Raw genomic sequence first — 22,011 nt, forward strand, 5'->3', positions numbered from 1 at the left:
ATTACAGATAGCCCAAAGGGCACTCTTTGTTTAATTGCTGTTCAATAACTTACCAGCATCTAATTTTGAAATTTTTTTTCTTTTAAAAAGTGTTGAAATGTATCCAAACATTCAGAGATCTAATTTAAATATAATATTCTAATGTAATGTGGAGAAGGAAGCAGAGCCTACAATGGTGTTAATTTTGTTCCTTTTTATTATGTACTGTGGAGTCCCTCTAGAGGCTATTCTGTTAGGAACCAGCCATTGTGTATTATTCAGTGTACAAACACATAGGGAAATGGTTTTGATCTCAAGCATCTTAGTCTAATTTAAGATAATATTTGACTAGGAATGAGAATTATAAATTAAATGCTGTGGCACAGTAAACTAACTTCTTGCTACAGATAACACAAACATACTCTCCATATTCTGCTTATTTCTGTCTTGACATTTAATTTGATGTTCTGCCATGATGAACAATTTGCCTTAGAATTCTCATGCCTTGTAATAAAGGCTGTTTAAAAAAAATAAGTAATATCTTCTGGGGGCATTACTAGCTACATTATTGGGGTATTATGTGTTGCTTTGACCCTTGTCTTGGACATTCCCAGATGTCAATTTTAACTGGCAAGTCATGACATTACTCTTCTGTTGCATCTGAGCCATTCTGTACCCCAATGAAGAACATTTGCTTCTCAAGAAAAGAGAGAAACAAACGGATTTAAACTTTCCCTAAAGAAAACTATTGCCGGACTTCTAAATATCCAAATCAAATACATTGCTCATACTTGATTTACAGCATTCTAAACACAGACTATTGAGGAAGTTAAACTTCAGTGGTCATACTCCTCCCTTTGTCTTCTATTCCTGTCTGGTGTCTCTCAAGTGTATTATGTCAGAATGTAAACAGATGAGCCTTCCCACGCTTTACTGTTGTGGGTCTGGTATACGATTGCATGGTTTGAGTTTTGATCTGAATTGAAGTGAGGGTGTTTATCTGGTTCTCAAAAACGGGTTTGCCCCAGTGTCAGGCTCTTCCTTTCAAATTAATAGAATTACTCATAAATAATTTAAAGTGCTTTTTAAAATTAGCATTTAGTATGTTAAAGCCCTTTTTGGTTTGGTTTCGTGGTTGGTTTTTTTTTTTTTTTCTTCATAAAGTTAATGGGACCAAATCCTGTCCTCTCTGTTCCTTACTTGAGCAGTGAAGTCAGAGGGGTATTGCCTGGGTATATGTTTCAGGCTTTTACTTGTGGTAAGGATCTGGCTTGTAATTTTGTTTTAATACAAGGATTTGCTGTCCTATCAGTATGACTTTATAGTAATTACATAGCTTGTGTGGTGTTGAGCAGAACCCTGTAGTCCCAATAAGTATTTGCTTTTCAGTAATCATTGCAAAGGGGATCTGTTACAAGGGAGCTTAATTGGAATCAAATTTAAAGTACTCTCCATTGTGCAAGAAAGATAGTGTTCACATACTGCATGCTTAAATTGTCAGCCCAGGAGAGGTGAAGTGTCAGTGCATGCTTATGGGGGGTGTGGGGAGGAAGTGAAATGCTTCAATTATAATGTTTACAAAAAAACTAAGGAACAAAAATGTTAAAATTGTCTTCCTCAAGAATTGTAAAGCTGCATCTTGTATTTATTTCTGGCCAAATCACCATTTATCCTAATATTTTTATTGAATATGGGAAGTGAGCTATACACTTTTATAATTTAAAATTAAAATCAGTAAAAGTTTATATTTACAAGATATATCAAGTTCTTCGATTTACGTGATTTATGGATACTCAAATTCATCATTTAAATTTGCAGCAATGCTTTACTGAATCCTTAAAGATAACGCGTACTACAACTTACTTGAGTAGTGGTGTATACTGAACTTGAAGAACTTAACAAAGTTATTGAAAAAAATTATTGAACAAAGATATTGTAGCACAGTGGAAAAATCTACCATCCTGATGACAGATACTCAAGGGAAGAATTTTTCATTATTTTCTCAGCACAATTCTGATACATAATCAAAACAAAAAATAAATTTAAATTTACTCTTGTGCACTGTTTTGATCATTTCTTCAGTATAACTTAGCAAAAATCCTCTTCTAGAACATGTTGAAAATGGATTTCAACTTGCAAACCAATATTAAACTTTTATGAGTGTCCTGCTGGCATTGGAGGAGGAGCCATGAAATGGGATTTTAGTAATCATTTGATCACTCATTTATAGCAGTTGCTTAAATGTCTGTTATCGATAAGGTGTTTGACTTAAAAATAAGTATGTTGCCAGATTCCTAGCAATTCCAAAACTTGAGCAAAAGATTTTTACAGCTATTGTGTTATTATAGACTTTCACATTATTAACAAAATCAGTTTACTAAACTCAGCTTTTAATTTTACTAATATATTAAACATTGTCTGCATTTTTTCAAAGCATTAAAGGTTTAATTTTCTGTAGCAATTGTTTATTTTCAGGACTCAGCTTCTGTAGTCTATTTATTACAGAATGACATCTGCATTGCTTAAACCTTTCAAAATAAGTAAATCACCACATGATTTTGGTGACTCTGTATGAAAACCTGACTACTTTTTGTCCCCTCTGCATTAGGACATGAAGCCCATTTCTGTATTTTGAACTACACAGAAAAAAAATACAGAAGGCACTCTTATTATAAGGCTAGCAGAAAAATAAATGTGAAGTATTGATCAAAAAGTCTTAAACCTCTTAGTAAACCATGTTTGAACATCTAGACCTGTAGACCCTAATGCAGATGTATGTATTTTCGGTAAGACTTAATTGTTATCCAAAAATGATGGTGGCCCATACGTAGAACAGCAAGGACCCTATCCTACAAATCTGTCATGAATAATCTTTGATCGTGCATGACTCGAGTTGGAGTACTTGTGTGATTAAGGATTGCTTGTGCAGTGAAGGTTTGCCAGATTGAATTCTGTCATTCACATGAACTACTTAAGTAGATCAGAGCCTTATAGAAAGAGTGTACCAAGTTGTGTTTCCTGTTTTTTCTAAATAAAAAAAGAAAAAAAAAAAAGTTAGAGCTTCTGTTAACTTAGAATTTGAATGACGCTGTTGCAGTCTATTGGCTTAAAATGTCTTTTGAAACCCAGAGTGGCTAAGCTGAACATATATTAGTTGATAAAATGTGTAGAGTGGTGGTGGTGGTGGGGAAATCATTTGTGTTAAAGGGAAATCTTAAGCTTTTTTTCTCACTCAAACAAAATAGTCAAGGTGGATCTGCAATATTTGGTTATTGATCAGGAACGTTTGAAATTTTAGAACAGGAGAATCCCTCTGAAGAAGTGTTTTAACAACTTGGAGGTTACCAGAAGCTCTGAAAGACAGTTCAGAATATATTGCATCACGTTTTCTGATGTCCAGAAATCTGCAAGTGTCAATTTTGTATTTTAACTCCTTCCTTTTACCTGACTATCAGGGAAGCGTGGTTGAGGCTGACCTGACATGTCATGATGTCGACTTGCTAGGTGGGGTTCGCAAGGGACATTAACCTTGGAGTTATCGGTAAGACAACTTTCTTTCTAATTTCATTCAGTAAGATTAAAGGGCTGGGGTGGGAGGAGGGAGGAGATGAGCTCCACAGACCTGATCACTGGAATATTGTTGAAAATCTGCCATTACCATGGAGAGATTCCAAGTGCTGAAGGTAAAGGTTAAATTTAAATTTGTCCATGTCCAAGAGGAGCATGGCATAGGTTCTTACAGCTGAAATCAATTTGAAAATAAAGATGACTTGGGCTTCAAAAGAAAACTGGATGCTATTTTAGGGATGCTGGAAGCAGAAAAGATTTTGAACACTTAAGTTTTTCCTCTGTAATTAAATCCAGGTATGTTTGTTCCCCCCGTCCCCATGAAAAAGCAAAGGACTTGCAGCACACTTCTTCAAAGTCTAAGAATGCTCTTAAGAAATGTGTCCAAGTAGATCTCTAAAATAATTTTATCTTGAAAATAACAACAAAACTGGCATATCATGAGTTTGGATCATTTCTCTATTGAACATGATAATGCTTAGAAGGCATTAATTGAGAGAGAATTGCTATTAAACCAAGGGGCAGTTGTAGTTGATCCCATTATAAAACCGCTGGATTTTAGTAATCTTTTTTTTGTGGAGGGCATGATACGTTGATTCTAGACAAAGAAATAGCAAAAGCTGAAGAACAGATTTGCAGATCAAGCTTGAAATACTTGGACATGTTGAATCCTTCATGGCACCTGCTCATCTTGCACTTTTTCTCAACCAGAAGTGTCAAGACCTTTCTTTTCCTGATTGTACATTTATGCAGTACTTTGAAAGGAGCAGAGAAGTCGGAACAGCTTACTAGGCTATAGGAACATTCCAGGTTCAGCCATTCTTTATTGTGGAACTGAATAGCATGCCAGTTCTGATGCCAGCTACAGAAGAAATGTAACTGGTGAGTAGAGGTATTTTGTAAGGATTTTTCAGATGTGAAATACTTGTTTAATTTGAGATAAACTTTGCTTGGCATACCTCAATTTGAGAACAGTTTTGATCACACAAACTCATCAATGCTGTTTCACTTGAAAGATCTTAAACAGAAATAAGAGGATCTCTTTTAACTCTGGATTGTCCGATCTGCATGGTTACATGGAATTACTGATAATACGAAGTGTAGTAGGACTTGTTGAATATGCTCAGGTGGCCTGTCTCTTGGAAATGAAGCAGACAGCAAGGTTGTTATGGGGTGGGGAGGAACCCCTAAGTGGATTGGCTTTTGCACACGTGGAATTTGGAGATACCTGTAGGAATACACAATGGGCCGTACTTCTTTCATAAAACAGAAACATCAGTCTCTCATCAGTGAGGTTTATAAATTTAAAACACAACTTCAAAATGTATTTCTGTGATTATAATCTACCAAATTGCGTTAAATGCAAAAAAACAAAAGGAAGAAAGAATGAAGAGCGGACCAAATTTTAGTTCTGCCCTCCTTGCTTCGAGTACAGTTTCATTTTTTTTTTCCTTCCTTAGCACCAGTGAGCATGCAGTCTTGCTCATTAATTTTCCTGTTGAACTTCCTGCAGAGCTTGTGTAAGTGTAAGATACACGATTACTTCTTTCTCTGTTTTTTTTAAATCTTCACAGCAGCCTCTGAGAGGTGGTTGTGTTTCCATTTTAATTTCAAGGAATGAGTATCCGTTGCATCAGTACCTGTTTCCATGGCATTATTCTGACGTACCTTCAGACATTTCAAATTCGGCATGCAGAAAATGCATACCCAACTTGAATTTAAGAGGGGATGTGGTATAAGCGTTAATTTTGTGATAGGAAAGGAAATCTAATTCTGGAGAGCTTTCAGCTGTCTTAGCAGCGGATGGTCTTTTCTCTTTTTAAATTCCCTACTGTGCAGCTTTAACTTCTACAGAAAAAGGGGAAGTGAAATGCTGCATGGGCTAAAAGTCCTGTGATTAAAAATAGTTCAAGTGTATAATTGAAGATAGTATCGTAATGCATGTACTCAGGAGAACTGAATACAAGTGCACGAGCAGTAATTTTTGATGTTTCTTAGGCTCACTTTTTAACCAGTTCCTGGATCCGGACTACTTTCTGAAAGAATTCTTTGACGCACATTCTAAGGTGCCACGTTGAACCCTACTTTAATCAGGTTTTAAAATTCCATATATTGAACCACTGAGGTAGAGAATTAGTGTAACTTTTTGCTGGTAGTACCTGTAGACCAAACACCAAAAAGGATAAGAACACCTTGTTTTAAGTTTCATGTCTGTTTTATCAAGACTGGAGATCTTGAACTCATCCTTGTGCATTTTCACTCAAAATCAATTGCAATTACAGATTTTTTTCCCCATTCTTCTGGGTGAGCTCTTTCCTCTTTTTTGTTCTGCTCAGTGCTGGCAGTAGCAACACTGAGATCACAGGAGAGGAGTTCTTCCTACTCTTAATATCGTGCATCCATGAGGTTGTGGCAGCTTGGAAAAACCATTGCAATGAACTTTATTTTCATGCAAATCTTTACTGAGTGACTTCTGCCCTGTAACATGCAAATACTGGAGCCAGTATGCAACTTATCTGCAAGAATTTTTAATATGCAGTTATGTTGAAATGCTGCTGGTATCAACATCCAAACCATCTCACTTAATACAGTTTTCCCAGAGATTCTGGCTGAGATGAGATATTCAGCATGGAGCATTCCGCTTTGAACAGCAGGAAGAGGTTGCAAGCTGCTGAAGACAACCTCATAAGCTGTTGATGAGCAGCTTGACAAAATATATTGGTGTTGCTGTTTATTCAGTTATCAGTCACTGACATCTCCACTCCCCCAGTAAAACTGAGAACTGAGCATAAATGATTCTTCCTGTAAGGCAGCAGGTCCAGCCTGTTAGTTAATATTTTATTTATCACTTTATTTCCCCCTTGAACAGCCAGCGGTAGTAGGTGTTCTTAGGGTATGAAATATGCATTCCAATCTTCCCCATGTTTCCTGTTTTCTTTGTTTCTGCTGGTTTGCTGGCTGTTACTGTGCTCTCAGGTATTTAGGTTGTTTCCAGTTGGAGGAGTAGGAGCAAATATGTTCTGCTTATTTTTTTCCTCTTGAAAGTATTGGAAAGAGGAGAAGTAGAAAAGCTGTATAGCTGAGGAAGTCTAAGCATGCAGCCCATTGTGAGCAGCTGTGATGGGTCCTGCTTTTGGTTAGAAGAAAAATTTCCTCTGCCTCCTCTTCTGATAAAGTTCATATTGAAGAGCTTGTGCTGATCTGGTACTTCTCATCAGGTCTTTGTTGCAGAGCTTTTCTGTGAGCTTGATCTGAGTGGGAAGTGTGTTGGAAACTGCTGCCCTGAAGACTGGGATGCACTTAAGGCAGAGTTTTGGTTTTATTTCAGTGCAAAGGAATAAATTACTGTTAAATTAAATGAATAAAATTACTTTGTTAAATGTAGAACAAACTCTTCCTGTGGATGTGTTTAGGCAGGTTCTAGCTATTGTGCATCAAGTAAGAGCAACCTTGTGCAATGTTTGTGAACCAGCACACACACTTCCTTCCAAAGCTCAAATAAATTGTCTGATCTAAGTGCTCCATGTTAGTGGATCAGTTGTACAGGAGAGGCTTTAATATCTTTGTAATACGCTAATCCACAGATAAGCATGTGGATTAACTTTTCGCACATGATGCCGCAACAAGATTAGTTTTTCCTTTGGAAATGTAAGGAGTCTCTTGTGTGGTTTTTCTTGACAAAACAGAAAGCTTTTGGCTACAGTCAGTGCATAGACACTTCAGTTCTGATTTCTTTAAAGGAGTGTACGTGTTCTGACTAATATCATGTCTGTGGTGAATTGCATTGAACTAAAGTAGTCCTAATTTTTAGTCTTGAAACTAGTTTTTATCCTGCTATACTTGCTTGCAATTTATCTTTCCACTTTGTTTGGAATGCTGTGTTGAGGAGATCAAAGCTGTGTACTGAGCATCTTGCATACAGAGAAGTTAGCCTGTTCTTTGGCTGCTAGTTATGCTCTACCTGCATGATAGAGAACATAGGATTAGTTCTTGTCTATCAACTTCTGAAAAGCTTCTGAGCTTCCATCAGGAGTACTTTTGAAAGTGTTGGAGCAAAAGAGAGCAGTGGCTTGGTATGCTGGGGTGTATAGACATTTTTGATACCAAGGAGCTACCTAGAAAAGTTAGGTTAACCTAACTAGGGGAATCTCCAGATAGGCAAGAGGCAAATTATTTAGCTGTGGTTTTAGAACCACTTAAATAATGTCTATTCTTGCTTGTAGCAATGATTTCCTTAAAGCACCGGGTAACCAGTTGCTTGAGTTTGTTGGCAGAGCTGTAACAATAGTGTCTTTAAAAATATTTAAGAATATTTATATGGGTGGGGCAAAAGGCTTTTTCTCCTCCAAATAAGCTTTATTTTAAGTACTTGCATTAAAAACTGAGGGAATATAATCCAGTTTAGTTAATCTGTACAGTTTCTATGCACAAATCTATTTTTCCAGTCATATGATCAGTACCCAAAACTAGTTACTGGGCATTTTAGTGCCTTCAGAAAGGGGACTGGGTGAACTAAAGTTTTTTCAACTTATAAAAAGGGGTCTCGGAAGACTTGAGAGAGAAGAGAGTACACTGTTGGGAAGAATCAGGCCCTTGGTTTTATTAGTCCTGGATAGTTTGTAAAAGTCTGCTTCTAGTCTAACCCTTTTTCAGGGTTTTTCCAGTTTCAAAACGTAGCAGTTTACAAAAAATTAGAACTACCTTGTCTCCATTGAAACAGCTTGTGAAGTTGGGTCAGATTTCTTAAATTATACTTGATGGCCTCAGACCTGGAACAGTCAGTGGATTATTTGATCATTGTTTTCCCAGTTAATTAATTTAACATTTAGTGCTTGCAGGTCTTAAAAAAAAAACCAAAAAACAAAAAAAAACCCCCAAAAAACCAACAAAAAAAACCAACCAAAAAAACCCAAAAAACCCCAAACACAACACAAAAGAAACCCCAACTAACAAACCCCCACAAAAAATGAAAATGCTAAACAAGGAAAGCCAACGTGGCCATGCCCACAGCGCACTTCATATTGGGCATCTTTACCTTTCCTGTCCGTGAAGGGCAGAGTGATTTGCAGTAGTGGTTCTTCAGGTAGATGTTAGCCTGTCAGATTTATGGAACACTCCACTAATGCAGCAGTTCAAGAAAGTACATACATATGGCTGATCATTTTTCAGTACAAGTTAGTTATTGGCAAGGATGGCTCTAGTTGGACATCAAGTTTCTGGATTCTTGTGTGCAAAGCTTGCTGTATGCCTCTCCAGGAAGACTAGAAGAACTATGAATTCTTTTTGCTTTCTATTTTTGCAAGCATGGTCATTTTTCAGGTAGCTGATAAATTGGTTTGTGCTGCAGTGGGGGTTCTGTGACTACATCTGAAGTGTACTTCAGGCTGTTTCAGGAAGATCAAGGTTGGAAGGTCTTTGGTAAGGTGTTCATGGAACTCTAATGCTGGGTATCCAAAGCTCTCATACAGTGCTAAAAATAAAACTAGGAAGGTGATAGCTAACTGGCATACCTTAGGATTGCAAGTAATTTTCAAGAGGGTCAAAAACTGGAGTAGTATACATCATAAGAGTCCTCAGATAATGTAAGCACTATCATACTTACTCCAGATAGCTGAGCAGTAACCTCATAAGTAAGCACTATCATGCTTACTCCATCATGCTTACTCCAGTAAGTTGAGCAGCCACCTTTATTCGCCTTGTGTTTTCCAACAGTTCTGGATTCAATGTAAAATTTTTGCTGAACGCGACTTTAAAGAAGACTCTTAATATAAGCATTTCTGTCAAATACTTGTTTTTTCTGTCCCACCCATTTTCTTTCAGGTAGTATTTAGGGATTTAGTACAAAAACCCTACTAATTAATAGCTAGTCAGTCTTTATGCCATAAGTTTTGTGTCAGATTTCTGTAACTTTGATTTTTTTTCCTTTTTTTTTTTTTTTTTTTTAATTGCTGTACCTTGACAGGGTGATAATACATTACATACATCTAAGAAAGCAGTCTGTAAGCTTTTTGGTAGTGTTGCAGAGCTGAACATATAGGTCAGAGGAAAATAAACTTCAGGTTGAAGAGGGAGTCCTTAGCAGTGTTTCACAGTGAATGTGCTTGCTAGCAAAATTTCTCAGCTACTTCTCATTCACATTCAAATCAGTATTCGACCATCAGTGCTGTTATCCCTTGTTAAAATGAAGTATACTTGCTGCTTGCAGTTCTTGCTACTCTGATATGTACAAACCAATTGATGCTAGTAGAGACATCAGATTGAAGGTTCCTGAGAAATGAGGATGCTTAAAGCCTTAACGGTAGTATCTGTAGCTTCTCTCTTCTACTTTTTCTTTACTGTCCCTTCTTGGATTGGATGTACACCTCTGCTTGTCTGTCTTTGCAGAGAGACAGAAGTGTTACCTGCAGTATCTTGGATCTGTATAGCCAGCAGCTACAGATGCAAAGTCCAGTTGCAAGGTTTGAGGTTTTTTGAATGGACCTTGCTATTTTCAAATGAGTTTTTGATGTGGTATGTAAAGGTCAAAATACTGAAGGATTCTCTTCTTTGAATTTCTTTTATATTATTATCTTATCTACATGAGGTATGAGATCTTGAGTTACTAATTTTGTCAGCATTTCTAGATGATGCATGGAATGTAGACGTGCTTATTAGCTAATTTTACACTTAGTTTGCCCATTTTATGCAAGTAAACATTCATTATTCCTCATGTCTGCAAAGCATTAAAATATACATTTTCTTTAATGTTCCTTGTAAACATTAAATATTTCACAACGTATTTCCTCCTGTGTAATTTCTCCAGTGGCAGTCCATAGAAAATAAATGTGCTTTTTTCCTCCCCTTTTATTTGTTGCTTGACTGAGTCTTGGTTGTACAGTTTTAAGACTTTCTCTCATGTCAAATAGATGTCTTCAACTGCATGCTTATGAGTGTGTTGAAAAAGGTGTGCAGTGCAGCATGTGAAATCTAAAGGTCATAAATTAAATCTATTTCACTGGGCCAAAGTGGGATGCATGCAGTGAAGACTGCATATTCCACAATGCAAGAGGCTGTTCAGATGTGAGAGGCAGTTACCATGAATGTGGGTCGTCTTTTCTCTTTCACTGGAAATAGCTTCAAAAATCCTTTTACCAACTGAGCTGAGATTTAAAATAGAAGCAGCTAAAGAATATCAGATGTCTGGCTCTATCAGTAGAAGTTGCTGAAATGAGATATAAACGTGCAAGTACTTGAGTAGCTCAAAGTGATTTTTTTTTTTTTTTTTTCCTAGTATAAGATTGTGTAGTGTGGGAATGGCAGTGTGTTTATACACATGGAAGAAAAACAATGCAGTTGTCCAGCTCTTAATTGCTGTGATTAGCTCCACTACTCCCTCAACCAAGAAATGGTAATAATGGATTTTTAAATTAAATTTGAATGTAAGAAATAAATTAGAAATCAGTGCTCTTCTGTTATAGCACAAAGTTTAGAGGCTAGCGTTGAGGGTTTAGGGTCCAGTTCTGTGGTGGGAGTCACCATCCTTCTTCTCAGAGGCAACACTTAAAATGTTTATTCCTTTAACTTTACTAATTTTCACTATTTGAACTTTTTACATTAATCCAGTGTTTCTGCCCTCTAATTACATAAAAGCCATGAATTTTGAGTGCTTTGGGATTGAGGTATGATAACCTAGCTTTCCATGAAGACCTTTCCTGCAAGGTGGAGATTTCTGACAGACTGAGGAAAATTCCGTATTTTTTTGGTAGGTTTGTCTTATTTGAGTGGTCAAGTATAACTGAAAGCATATGTCTGCAAATGTGATCTTCTGAGCATAAAGATTTTTCTACTGAGCTAGGCTTCTTTCAGTGCTGTTTGTATGAGAGAGAAGAGTTGAGGTGAATTAGGTAGAAATGTTTTCTACTCAAGACTTCTATAGAAAGACTAACCTTTAGAAAAACAGGGAAAAAAGGAAAGTTGTACATTAGACCAGTATAACCAGTCATCTCCTTCATTAATGGACCTTATTCTCCCTTCTGAAAGTCTCTTAGCAGGGAAGGATGTAGTTTGCCTCAGAGGTATGTAGCTTATTCGAGCTGGCTGAAACAAATATTTTGTGTTCAAGTGCACACAGGTCCTTCTCATGAACAAAACTGAGTTCACTCATTTCTCACTAGCAGTGGGAGAATCTTCCCATTACTTAGGAAGTGGCAGTAATCCTCAAATATACAAAACAATGAGGACAGTGTCCAGACCATCTGGCTCACTGTCCCTAGACTCCAGCTCCATGTTGTGGGGAACTGCAGGGTGCATACAGCGTGCTCCAGAGTTAGGGGTGGGGAGCTCCAGAAGACCTCCTGGAGGAGGACAGTGACACTTACCTCAGGCATCCTACCACTCCTGTTGTGACACCATCTTCCTCCTGCTGCACTTCTAGTGGACTTCCAGTAACTCTGAAGAAACTTTCAGTTTGTGAATAAACCCTTCCCTAATCAGCCAAGGTAGGAATATGGTTAATTCAAGTATATGCCCAGACTGTTTGCATTGCATTTCGGTGTTGTCACTGGAAGGGGCCACTAGGAAAGCAGCGTGCATTGAACCATGCAGCATGTAGAGTCTTTAAGAATCCTTGTCTATTAAAATATAGACACAACAGTAGTTTCAAAAGTGAGTAGAACTGTACTTCACATGTATATTTCTGGAACACTACATTGTTAATCTCTTTAACCACCTATTTCCTTTCGAAGAGATTGCAGTGAGCAGCACTGTTTACTAATCTCATACACCCAGCCATTATCTTACATGAATAGACTTGTTTTTCCCCGCTTCTATGCCTTTGCATTTTAGTTTTTAAGGTGCACATTGTAGATGTATACGTTAACCACTGGAATAAAACCTCCACAGTTGATGTGTGTCTTGCCCTTCCTAACACGATACATATGTGTTGATTAACCACTATTAAGTGATACAGCCTGGAGAACTGCACATGTGCTATACCCAGCGTACCAGGAAAAGAAATTGAAGATAGTGTGCCTATAAAAGGTATAAAGTACAAGAACAGGCTTACTAAAGATGATAAGAGAACCATGTTCTCCTAACATCCTTTGTTTAGTACAATATATCAATTCTGGATCATTCCATGTAGTTGTACAAGTCCTTCCTTCCTGCTGGTCAGACTGGGGAGGTTCATCTGGACTTGATGTAGTCGGAGACCTGTTTATCTGAAGAAATTTCAACAGCCAAGTATTGGACTTTTTGCTAAGTTTAGGAAATGGTTTTATTTTTTCACTTTTTCCTCTTATTTTCTCATCCAGAACTCCTTATTTGACCAGCAGTCAGAGTGAGAAGGAAGTTCTTGCAAACAGTGATTTGCGTCATCTCATATAGATCAGTATCTAATGATACAGTTTTACAGATGTTTGTCAGTGCAAGAAGCTGGCCTTTCTAATGCAGGTATTTCTTCTGCTAGTGCTGTAGTCTGCACTGGGGAACTCGTCTAAGATAACACTAACACTTTGATTTTCTGGTTTGGCTTTAGTGCAGTTCTTGTGTACTGTTGACAGTGATAGCTGTGGAAGGGCAGGAATACTGCTTTTGGTGTACATCCCTACAACTGTGGTCCCAAGTAAATGCTGTGGGAGAATGACTTGTACAACCTATTTCTTCTCACTAACTATAAATGGTTAAGTGTGGTGGATGTCATCAATTACCATGTGACTTTCTGAAGGGGAAATACTTCTGTAAGGCTGATGTTACAAACTGGGAGCATGTTGTTTGCATCTCCTTGATGTTGCATGTGGCCATGTTTTCGTGTTAGGCAGGTGGACATTCCTTCCCAGAATGAGTAGTTCAGTCAAGGGTGCCATGAAGAAGTTGCCAGGAATTGAGCAGGAAGGCCAAGACAGGGAAATAGGTGAAAGGATTTCAGGTGTCCAGCTGAAAGTGCAGGAGGGTAATGATGGACAGTTCTCCAGCTGAGAACAACAGCTGGCAAGTTCTTTGTAGGTTTTCCTTTGTGTTAAAAAGAAAATAATCTGATGATAATGCCCATGCACAAGGCTAGAAAAAATGAGTGATAGTGAGATGCGTATCCAGCAGGTAGTGGGTGTTCTTTCTGCCAGCTGAAGATGGGGAGTAAAGCAAGTGATACAGATCTGTGTGGGTGAGTGAGGGAATTCCACCCAAAGACTGGAAAGATGTCAAGATGTGGCATCTCTTGTGCATTACAGGATCTTTTTGAAGGACTGTGTTCTAACTCTGTGCTATGAAATCAGCTGGTAGTCAGCATGCTGGAGGATCTTGCTGTTTGACTTGAATCTCGCTATAATGTATCTGAAGAACATGTTTGGACTGTGTCCTCCTGGAATGAGTCCTATTGCTTTCCTACAGTGTGCCCATCACAAAAACAGTAGACCTTATTAGAGTGCTTCTGCTTTTGAGATGTGTAAGTCAAGCAAGTAAAGTCACCTTAGATTTTTTTTTTTTTGAAGCAAAAATGCATGTAAAGTCTCTGAAAATCCTGAATCTCTGTAGAAGTTTCCAAAAGAATTTTGCATGGGCAGTTGAAGGACCACATGCAGTAACATCAAAGTTGCATTAAAAGAAATCTGATATAGTCAGATGTAGTCTTGGTCTTCTGTGTTCATAGGTCTTAGATTTTTCTGAACACGGTATCTGGGGACAAAGTAGCAGCAGTGTTTGGGTAGGGAGAAGAAAGCCTGACAGAGTTGCTTGTTGTTTTTTAAGAAAGTAACATCTGCCTTTTTTTTTTTTTTTTAAGGGAATGTTTGTAGTGGACTGTATCTTTCCATTTTTTAGTCTCTTCCTCTGCAGCTCAATTAGTCTCAGTGAGAGGAGAGCACCCTGTCTGAGTAAGGATACAAGGTAAACTACTTGACAAGCCTATGGTAAAAATCATGACAGCAATGGAACAGCTTTTTCCTAGTGTGAAATCTGAACTTTCAAAAGTAACAAGTTGCTTGTAGGCTTGGTAGCCAGCAGAGGAGTAGCAAGTAATAACACTTTGTTATATCTATGCTGTCTTCTGTAGATGTATATGTTTCAGGTTGAGGTCCTAGGGATTGAGAACAGCCCAGCTGAGAAGGACTTGGGGGTACTGGTGGATGAAAAGCTGGATGTGAGCCAGCAATGTGCACTCACAGCCCAGAAGGCCAACCGTATCCTGGGCTGCATCAAAGGCAGCATAACCAGCAGGTCGAGGGAGGGGATTCTGCCCCTCTGCTCCACTCTGGTGAGACCCCACCTGCAGTACTGTGTCCAGCTCTGGGGCCCCCCAACACAAGGACACGGACCTGTTGGAGTGGGTCCCGAGGAGGGCCACAAAGATGATCAGAGGGCTGGAGCACCTCTCCTATGAAGACAGGCTGAGAGAGTTGGGGTTGCTCAGCTTGGAGAAGAGAAGGCTCCAGGGAGACCTTAGAGCAGCCTTTCAATACTTAAAAGGGGCTTATAAGAAAGATGGGGACAGACGTTTTAGCAGGGCCTGTTGCAATAGGACAAGGGGTAATGGTTTTAAAGTGAAAGGGGCTAGATGTAGATTGAACATAAGGAAGAAATTTTTTATGCTGAGGGTGGTGAAACACTGACACAGGTTGCCCAGAGAGGTGGTTGTTGCCCCATCCCTGGAAGTGTTCAAGGTCAGGTTGGATGGGCTCTGAGCAACCTGATCTAGTTGAAGATGTCCCTGTTCATTGCAGGGGGGTTGGACTAGATGACCTTTAAAGGTCCCTTCCAACCCAAACTATTCTATGATTCTGTGAAGCTTGAAATGCAAAGATGTGTGTTTCACATCTCTTTAACCATCATGTATTTCTTGCAGAGCTTCCAGTGATGAGTAAATTAATGCAGAGCAGACCACAAGGATGTCTCATGTGACTTTTTTGCTATATAAAAATGCCTGTCTTTCAGATACTGAGCTGGATCTGGCAGTAGAGACTGTGAGCTTTGCTCTTGGTATAACAGGAATATGGGGGCTACATAACTCACATTGATTCTCTATTGGCAGTTACTGTGTTGGTAGGTAAAAATTAGATGATGATGCCTGAAATTATGAATCTCCTGTGCGCTGAGGGACTGCAGGATATAAATATGTAAGAGGACCTCCAGGAGGAAACGTGGGACTGGCAAAGCCACACTGATCTCAAGCAAAGGCAGACTTCTTTTTGATGCACAGAGCCTTTGCTTGTGTTAGCAGTAAATTCTTTTCTGTTCCAAAATGAGACTGCAAAATCTGTGGCAAGAAGAAAACCCTACAATCAGACTTCAATACCAAAAGACTGGGAATGATTGCAGTTACTTATAGAGATAGGATTGCTTGATGAAAATTGAGATGTAGTGTGTGATTAAACATATATTTGTTTGCTATACTTGTGGTTCAGTCCTGTCATTATAACAATTCAGCCAGTGCAGGTGTGTTACTACTGTCTGGAAGATGATGTCTGGTGGCAGAAGGAAAGGAGAAGCAAAAGCCTATGGCTGCGTAAAATGATTTTTTTTCTTTTTTTTTTTTGTCAGTTAGTTGTCTAAATAAAATAAGGTATTTTAGAAATGATAGTCGATTGAACAGCAATCAGAAATTAGGCTCCAAAAAAGTTAAACCTCATGTTTTTCTTTGGTATCTGCAGTGTGCAAGTGCCTGGTCCCTTTTATCTACTAATAATGTTTTAGCTTCCATTCTGATCTCGTCTCTCATAATTCCTGAAGAATATTCATGATGCCCTATGAATTGAGCTGGCTGGTAAGTTATCTGTCTTTATACCTCTGGAGAAGTTTGATTGCAAGCTTTTCTGAGAATATTTCATTCCTAGCACTTCATTTATGCCCAGTCTGGTGTTAAAGCCTCTGTGGACATACCAGTGTACTAAAATTGCGTCACAGCATCGAGTGAATTGGATCCTGGATATGCTTTTAAATTTATAAAAAAACTAAAAAATAAATATTTACCTGTGGGCAAATCCCAGCCTGTGGCACTGCTGTGGGTCGTGGCCTGCAGGGAAAAGCTGCTCTTCACCTTCTGACTGATGCATCTGTCAACTGATGTTTTGCAGAATAGTAAATGGGGGTGAAAGGAATTACCAGAGCACAAATAGCGATCACATCATGGTTTCTTGTCCTGGGTACTATGTTCTTAAACTTGTTAGAATAATGCCTGGTATAATCAAGCTATACTTCACTACTTAAATCAAGCTTAATTTTAGCCCAGTGCTTTTTGAATTGAAATGACTCAGGGAAACCTTTGTTTTGAAATAATTATAATTGCTTCTTACAGTTTTGCACACAAATTTCAGTTGTATCCTGATCTAAGAAATTTTAGCATTCTAGTAGATGGCTCTTCAATGTCCCTTTTGCAATCCGCATTTGAAAAAAAACCCAAAGAAAACAAACTGACAGAGAAATAGGACAGAAGATTATAGAACTCTAGTTTCTTTTCAATATTTATTGTATTTTTTCAATATTTTTCCTTTTCTAGGTGTTTTCTAGGTTTTGTGGGCTTAGGCTCTGTCCCTCTCAGCCTCTTGTGGTTCCTTGTGCACTCCAGTCAGCACTCTGTCAGAAGGCTTGACTCATATTTACCTTACAATTTAGAACTGATTCTCCTTGCAAACGTTTGAAACAAACAAAAAAAAAAAAAAAAGGAACTGAATGATATTTCACTTTTTCCTGGGTTTCTGTACTTTTAAATTGAAGTGTTTAGGAAGCTGGGTCTTAATTAGCTTTTAGTGGAGGTGAGATAGAAAAGTATTTGTGTAACTGCCCATTATTTTTGCCTGAAAACACCTTTTTGGGTGTCACCTGACTCACCTCAGTGCCTTCTGAGATACCTGCTGCTTTGCAAGGCTCACATGGAATATTTGTGAGACTTAGTAATACCACGCGACAAGAAAGGTAGAGCAGGATGAAAATCAATTGTGTTCTCAGAAATGGAGTTCAGTGCCTGCTTTTCAGCATGTGATTTGGGTTGAGAGAAGGAGGATTGAAAGAATAGTTCTGGTATTTTGTTCGTTGGTCATCTCATGAAGAACTGCACAGCACTGCATCTTCTGGATAGAGAAGGGCAGACCTTTGGGAGCTGAAGACTGGTAAGACACTGGTGCAACTTTTCTTTGCTGGCCTTAGTGCCCCTCGCAGTGTTAAAAGTTTTGCTTTTCTAGCTTTGTTCTTCCTCCTGATGTTTTGCCAGCATTACAGATGGGAGATATTAGCATGTTCTTAACAACAACCACACCAGCCCCACCTCAATACCTAGAAGTTTATGAGAAGATGGAATTTCTTCAGTAAAGCTGTTACTGTGGATGTCATAGGGAGCTGGGGCAGGAATCCCCGTCCCTGCATGGAGCCACTGAGGTGCTGATTGGAGCTGACTGTGCTGGATTATCATTTTTCAGGTCTGATGGAGCAGTGTTACATCAGGATGCTCACAGATGTGTCCAAGCTGTTTGCAGAGTGGATGTAACTTTGAAAGCAGCATAATCATACTAATCTTCTGCTTGATAGCAGAAGCTTGGACCTGAGGTGGCTTGACCTGTGCCTGCAGCTTCTCCTGCTTTGTTCACAAATGTGTTGGGCCCTGTATACCTGCATCCTTTCCAGTTTCTCTCAAGAGCCTGGTGAGATGGAAGTTCCTGATCTTGTCAAAACCCAAACCCAAACAAACAAACAAAAAAACCCCGTAGCTTTGCTTGCAGCTTTTCAGCTCTTCATATGTTTTGCCACAGAGGTCTGTGCTTGTCTCTTTGTGCTTCCTCTTTGTGTGACCCTTTCCCCTTTGGACTAGGACCCTTTCCCCTTTTTATGATGACTTCTCAGAACTTGGTCTTCCAGCCTCCTACCCATCTTACGTTTACAATAAGTAAAATCTTTTCAGTCCCCTCATTACCTGTGGTGGGTTTTTGTCCATGGATAGTAGCAGAACCTCCTGACATCACTTAGAGCCTTGGTTAATGCCTGAGGTGTGGCAGCAGCAGGTAATGTTTGAGGTGATGCTGCTTCATTGACTCTAAATACCTTCTTGTTCTGTTGAGGTCTTCCCACCTCTGCAGTGCTGTTATCCTAGCGTTGCTGAGTGCCAACTTAGAAGAATTTCCATCTTCCAGAACAGTACAAGAGGCAGCAGAAAGGGTGAAATGAAGCCTTTATTGGCTCTGGGGTTTTGCTCTATTGTCTGAGTCCTAGGTATGGTAATCTGCTTTTTGATGCAAATTACACTTCTTGTGACCCAAGAGTTTAGGTAGGTCCAGAGTTCAGCTTGGTTTGAGTGAGCTTTAGAGTTTTATACCTACATGCTTATGGCAGAAACCCAGCAACCGTTTTTCTTTCTTGGAACAGTTAATTTGTTGGTCACATCCATTTGAGGCAAGTGTTTTTCTTCTAGATCCCTTGATCTCTGACCTGTGCTGGGTCATCAGCTTGGCTTTATGTATGTCTCTTGATCTCTTTAGGGTTTGAGAAATGAAGATTTCTTTGGTTTCATGCCTTTTTTAGGGAAACAGCATGTTGTGGTCACAGCTGTCAGGTAGCTCTTGAATCTTAAAATTCATAGTTTCTCCAAAACTGGTGGTTGTTCTGTTTGCTGCTTTTGGCCATTAGGCTTAGAAGATGCTCTCGGGAGAGTGTGGTAGTGCACTGCCTCCTGTAATAGTGCCTTGTTGATGATATCTTGACAGGTATCATCACTTCGACTCACATAGGCAACAAGAGATCTTGCAGCCTGGCGGTTTGTCATTCATGTGAGTACATCAGACTCATTTAGGATTATAAATCCTTGCCTGTTCCTACTGGATTTCTCTTAAAAAAAAAAAAAAAGAAGGGGGAGGGGGCAAGTAAATGCCAGTTAATGTCACAGCTGCACAACTTTATGACATTCCTGTGTAGACATTGGTGAAGTGACTTGCATTTTATTTCACCTGCAGGATATTCAGGTTGATCCATCTTTGACTGAACACTTTCTCTGTCTTAATGGGCAGTTTGGAAAAAAAAATAATGATCTGTTCCAGAGTAGTTGGGATTTATTTATTCTGCATGCTTAAATGAAGCTTCCAACATATTGTAGGAGAAACAGTTAAAAAGAAGAATGCCTTACCACTAAAGTCGAGGAACATGGATTATTTATCCTCAACCAAGCCTCAGACAAACTGGTGTCAAAGACAAAAGTGTAAAAATTGCTTAAATCAGCTCTGGCAGTATGTCACATTTCTTTCAGTGAGCTGAAGCAGTAACTCAGGTAGCTGTCACCTGTTTTCTTGTTTCCAGATTCAGTCCTAAGTTTTAGTTTATGGACAATTGTACAGATGCAAAGAGTTATAACTTATTTTGAAAAACTGATCAGGATCTTCCCAAGTATACCTCAGTAATTCAGGATATTTGATGGCATGTAAAAAAGGCAACTTGCTTCACTTCACTTACCTTTTGGCTTTATGCTCCCAGAGAGGCGGGAGAATAATCTTAACAACTTCTTGGTCTAATTACGGTTTCTTTAAACTGCATGTGTATGTGACAGTTGATTTGCTATTTACATATATTAATATTACTAACTAGCAATCTCAATGAAATGCTTCACCACATTAATGAAGAGGGCAGCAGAGCCTTTCTTGAGATTGTAAAGTCTGTTTTATTCACATTATTTGTAATAAAGAGAGATCTTGTTTGCTACTTTTTTATTTGTTAAATGCCAGCTTCCTCTTTTCCTTGTCATAGGGTTAGAGGACATGTTGTCTGTTATAATAACTTTCTTCTGTTTGAAACTTAAGTATTTCTACTCTCATCTGTTTTTAGATGATGAAGGAAAGACACTGTGATGGGCACTAAAGCATGGACTTGCAGTGTGAACTCTGATGGCAGGTACTTGTGTCTAGTCCTGGTGGTCTGACGTACCTGGGGAAGGCTTAGGTGCCGTGTGTCTCTTGGCCGTGGTTTTCTCTGTTCTCAATTTATTAATTTCAGCATTGATAGAAATGTTTGTTTGTCTTTTATAGCATATCCAAGAGCTGTGCTGCAACAGAGAAGGTGAGTTTAGGGGGTGAGAGGGAGTGGGTTGACAGCCAAGCCCTCAATAGTTAATCTGTTCTGTTTTTTTCTTATATAATCCTTAAAGTTTTATGGACAGCTGTTGGATTGATCAGACAGCTGCTGAAACCGTAACAAAATGTCAAGAAATGGCATGTTTTTAGCATTGGGGAGGAAAAGAGACCAATTTGAGGATTAGATTTTTAACCCCTCCTGAAGTATTTTTTTGTCCTTTGAGTTAGAGACCCAGATACAAAGTCACCAATCTGTTCAGTGAGGGTATTTTTTCTCTTTGTATTCCTGATTGAGAATTAGTGTCTGTGTAATGCTTGTTGCTAGAAACTATTGAGTTGCTCATGCTCATTTATTTCTGTGCTGTGAGTTCAGCTGAGTATTCCTCTCTGCTCTATGATGGGGGACTGCTGGTTGCTATTAGCTGTGCTTTAAAGACAAGAATTCCTGTTTTCAGTCAAGTTTAGGTCACATTTGTTCTGAAGCCTGATGAAAGCATTAGCTAGTACATATATTGTGATTCTCTGATTTGGGTTATAGAGGATTTGCCTGTGAATCTTGTTTTAACAGATCATTAAGTGTCTGGATTTCTTCCTTGGGTAACCAAGCAAATAGTCTCAGATATGCTTTGTTAGGTAGAACCATGTGTAGACAACAAGGTTTTATTATTCATGGGGAAAAATGTAGTGTAAGAACATGAAATCTACATTACCTTGAATTAAAATAATTAAATAAACAAAATTTTAGGACATACAGTATCTTAATGCCACAACTTGGAGGAATGATGTAGAAATTCTTGAATGAGTCTTGTTTTAACTGTCATTAAAAATATGCATACAATCTGTACTTTTGCAGTAAATGTAAAACGTACCATGGATAAACTGTCTTCTAGAAGAACCTCGGCATCTGCCTGTCATGGCAAGTGATCTGAGCAGTGACTTAACCCGTGTTAGCAGTTTCAGGTGGGTGTGTTATATGTATTTGCAGTCTTTTCTCTTGTTCTGTGCAGTGTACTAGAAACTGCACGTGCCTTGTATAATTTGTTTCCTACCCGGTCCTCTTGTAATGTCCAGTTTTTCTAATAAACACCTTTTGAAGTCATTGCTTTGTGGTTGTTTTCCAAGGGTCTGAGTGTTCCCATGTGTTGCTTGTCCTCAGTGACATATTCTCTTTGGATCATGCAGGGAAGAGGAGAAGAGAAACTCAATCACTTCCTTTGGGTGGCAACTTTATTTTAAGCTGCCAGGTCAAAATGCAAGACCTTTTCTAATAGTTTCTCTGTTTTGAGTATTTTCTTGGAGTGTCCTGATGCTTCAGATCAGACAGAAAACCAATTTAAGCAAACTTGAAGAAACTTCTCATGAAGCAAAATTAATTCCGAATGTTTGTTTGGAAAACAATGATGAAACAAATTGGAAGTTGTGATCTTGTGATTTTATTCCTGTGAAGTGCCAA

General features: G+C 38.7%; 1 long non-coding RNA gene across 2 annotated transcripts; it reads left to right on the forward strand.

Moving 5' to 3' along the window:
* Window positions 1-3,567: 3,567 nt before the first annotated feature.
* LOC138689245 (uncharacterized) lies at window positions 3,568-21,657 on the forward strand. 2 transcript variants are annotated; one of them, XR_011328070.1, is made up of 5 exons: window positions 3,568-16,279; window positions 17,012-19,268; window positions 20,314-20,379; window positions 20,514-20,544; window positions 21,412-21,657. It is a non-coding gene; the product is annotated as an uncharacterized lncRNA (long non-coding RNA). The 2 variants fall into 2 exon arrangements; XR_011328069.1 differs by having other exon boundaries at window positions 3,568-19,268.
* The last annotated feature ends 354 nt before the right edge of the window (window positions 21,658-22,011 follow it).

Source organism: Haliaeetus albicilla, chromosome 16, assembly GCF_947461875.1.
Source record: "Haliaeetus albicilla chromosome 16, bHalAlb1.1, whole genome shotgun sequence".
In the NCBI taxonomy this organism is placed as follows: Eukaryota; Metazoa; Chordata; class Aves; order Accipitriformes; family Accipitridae; genus Haliaeetus; species Haliaeetus albicilla.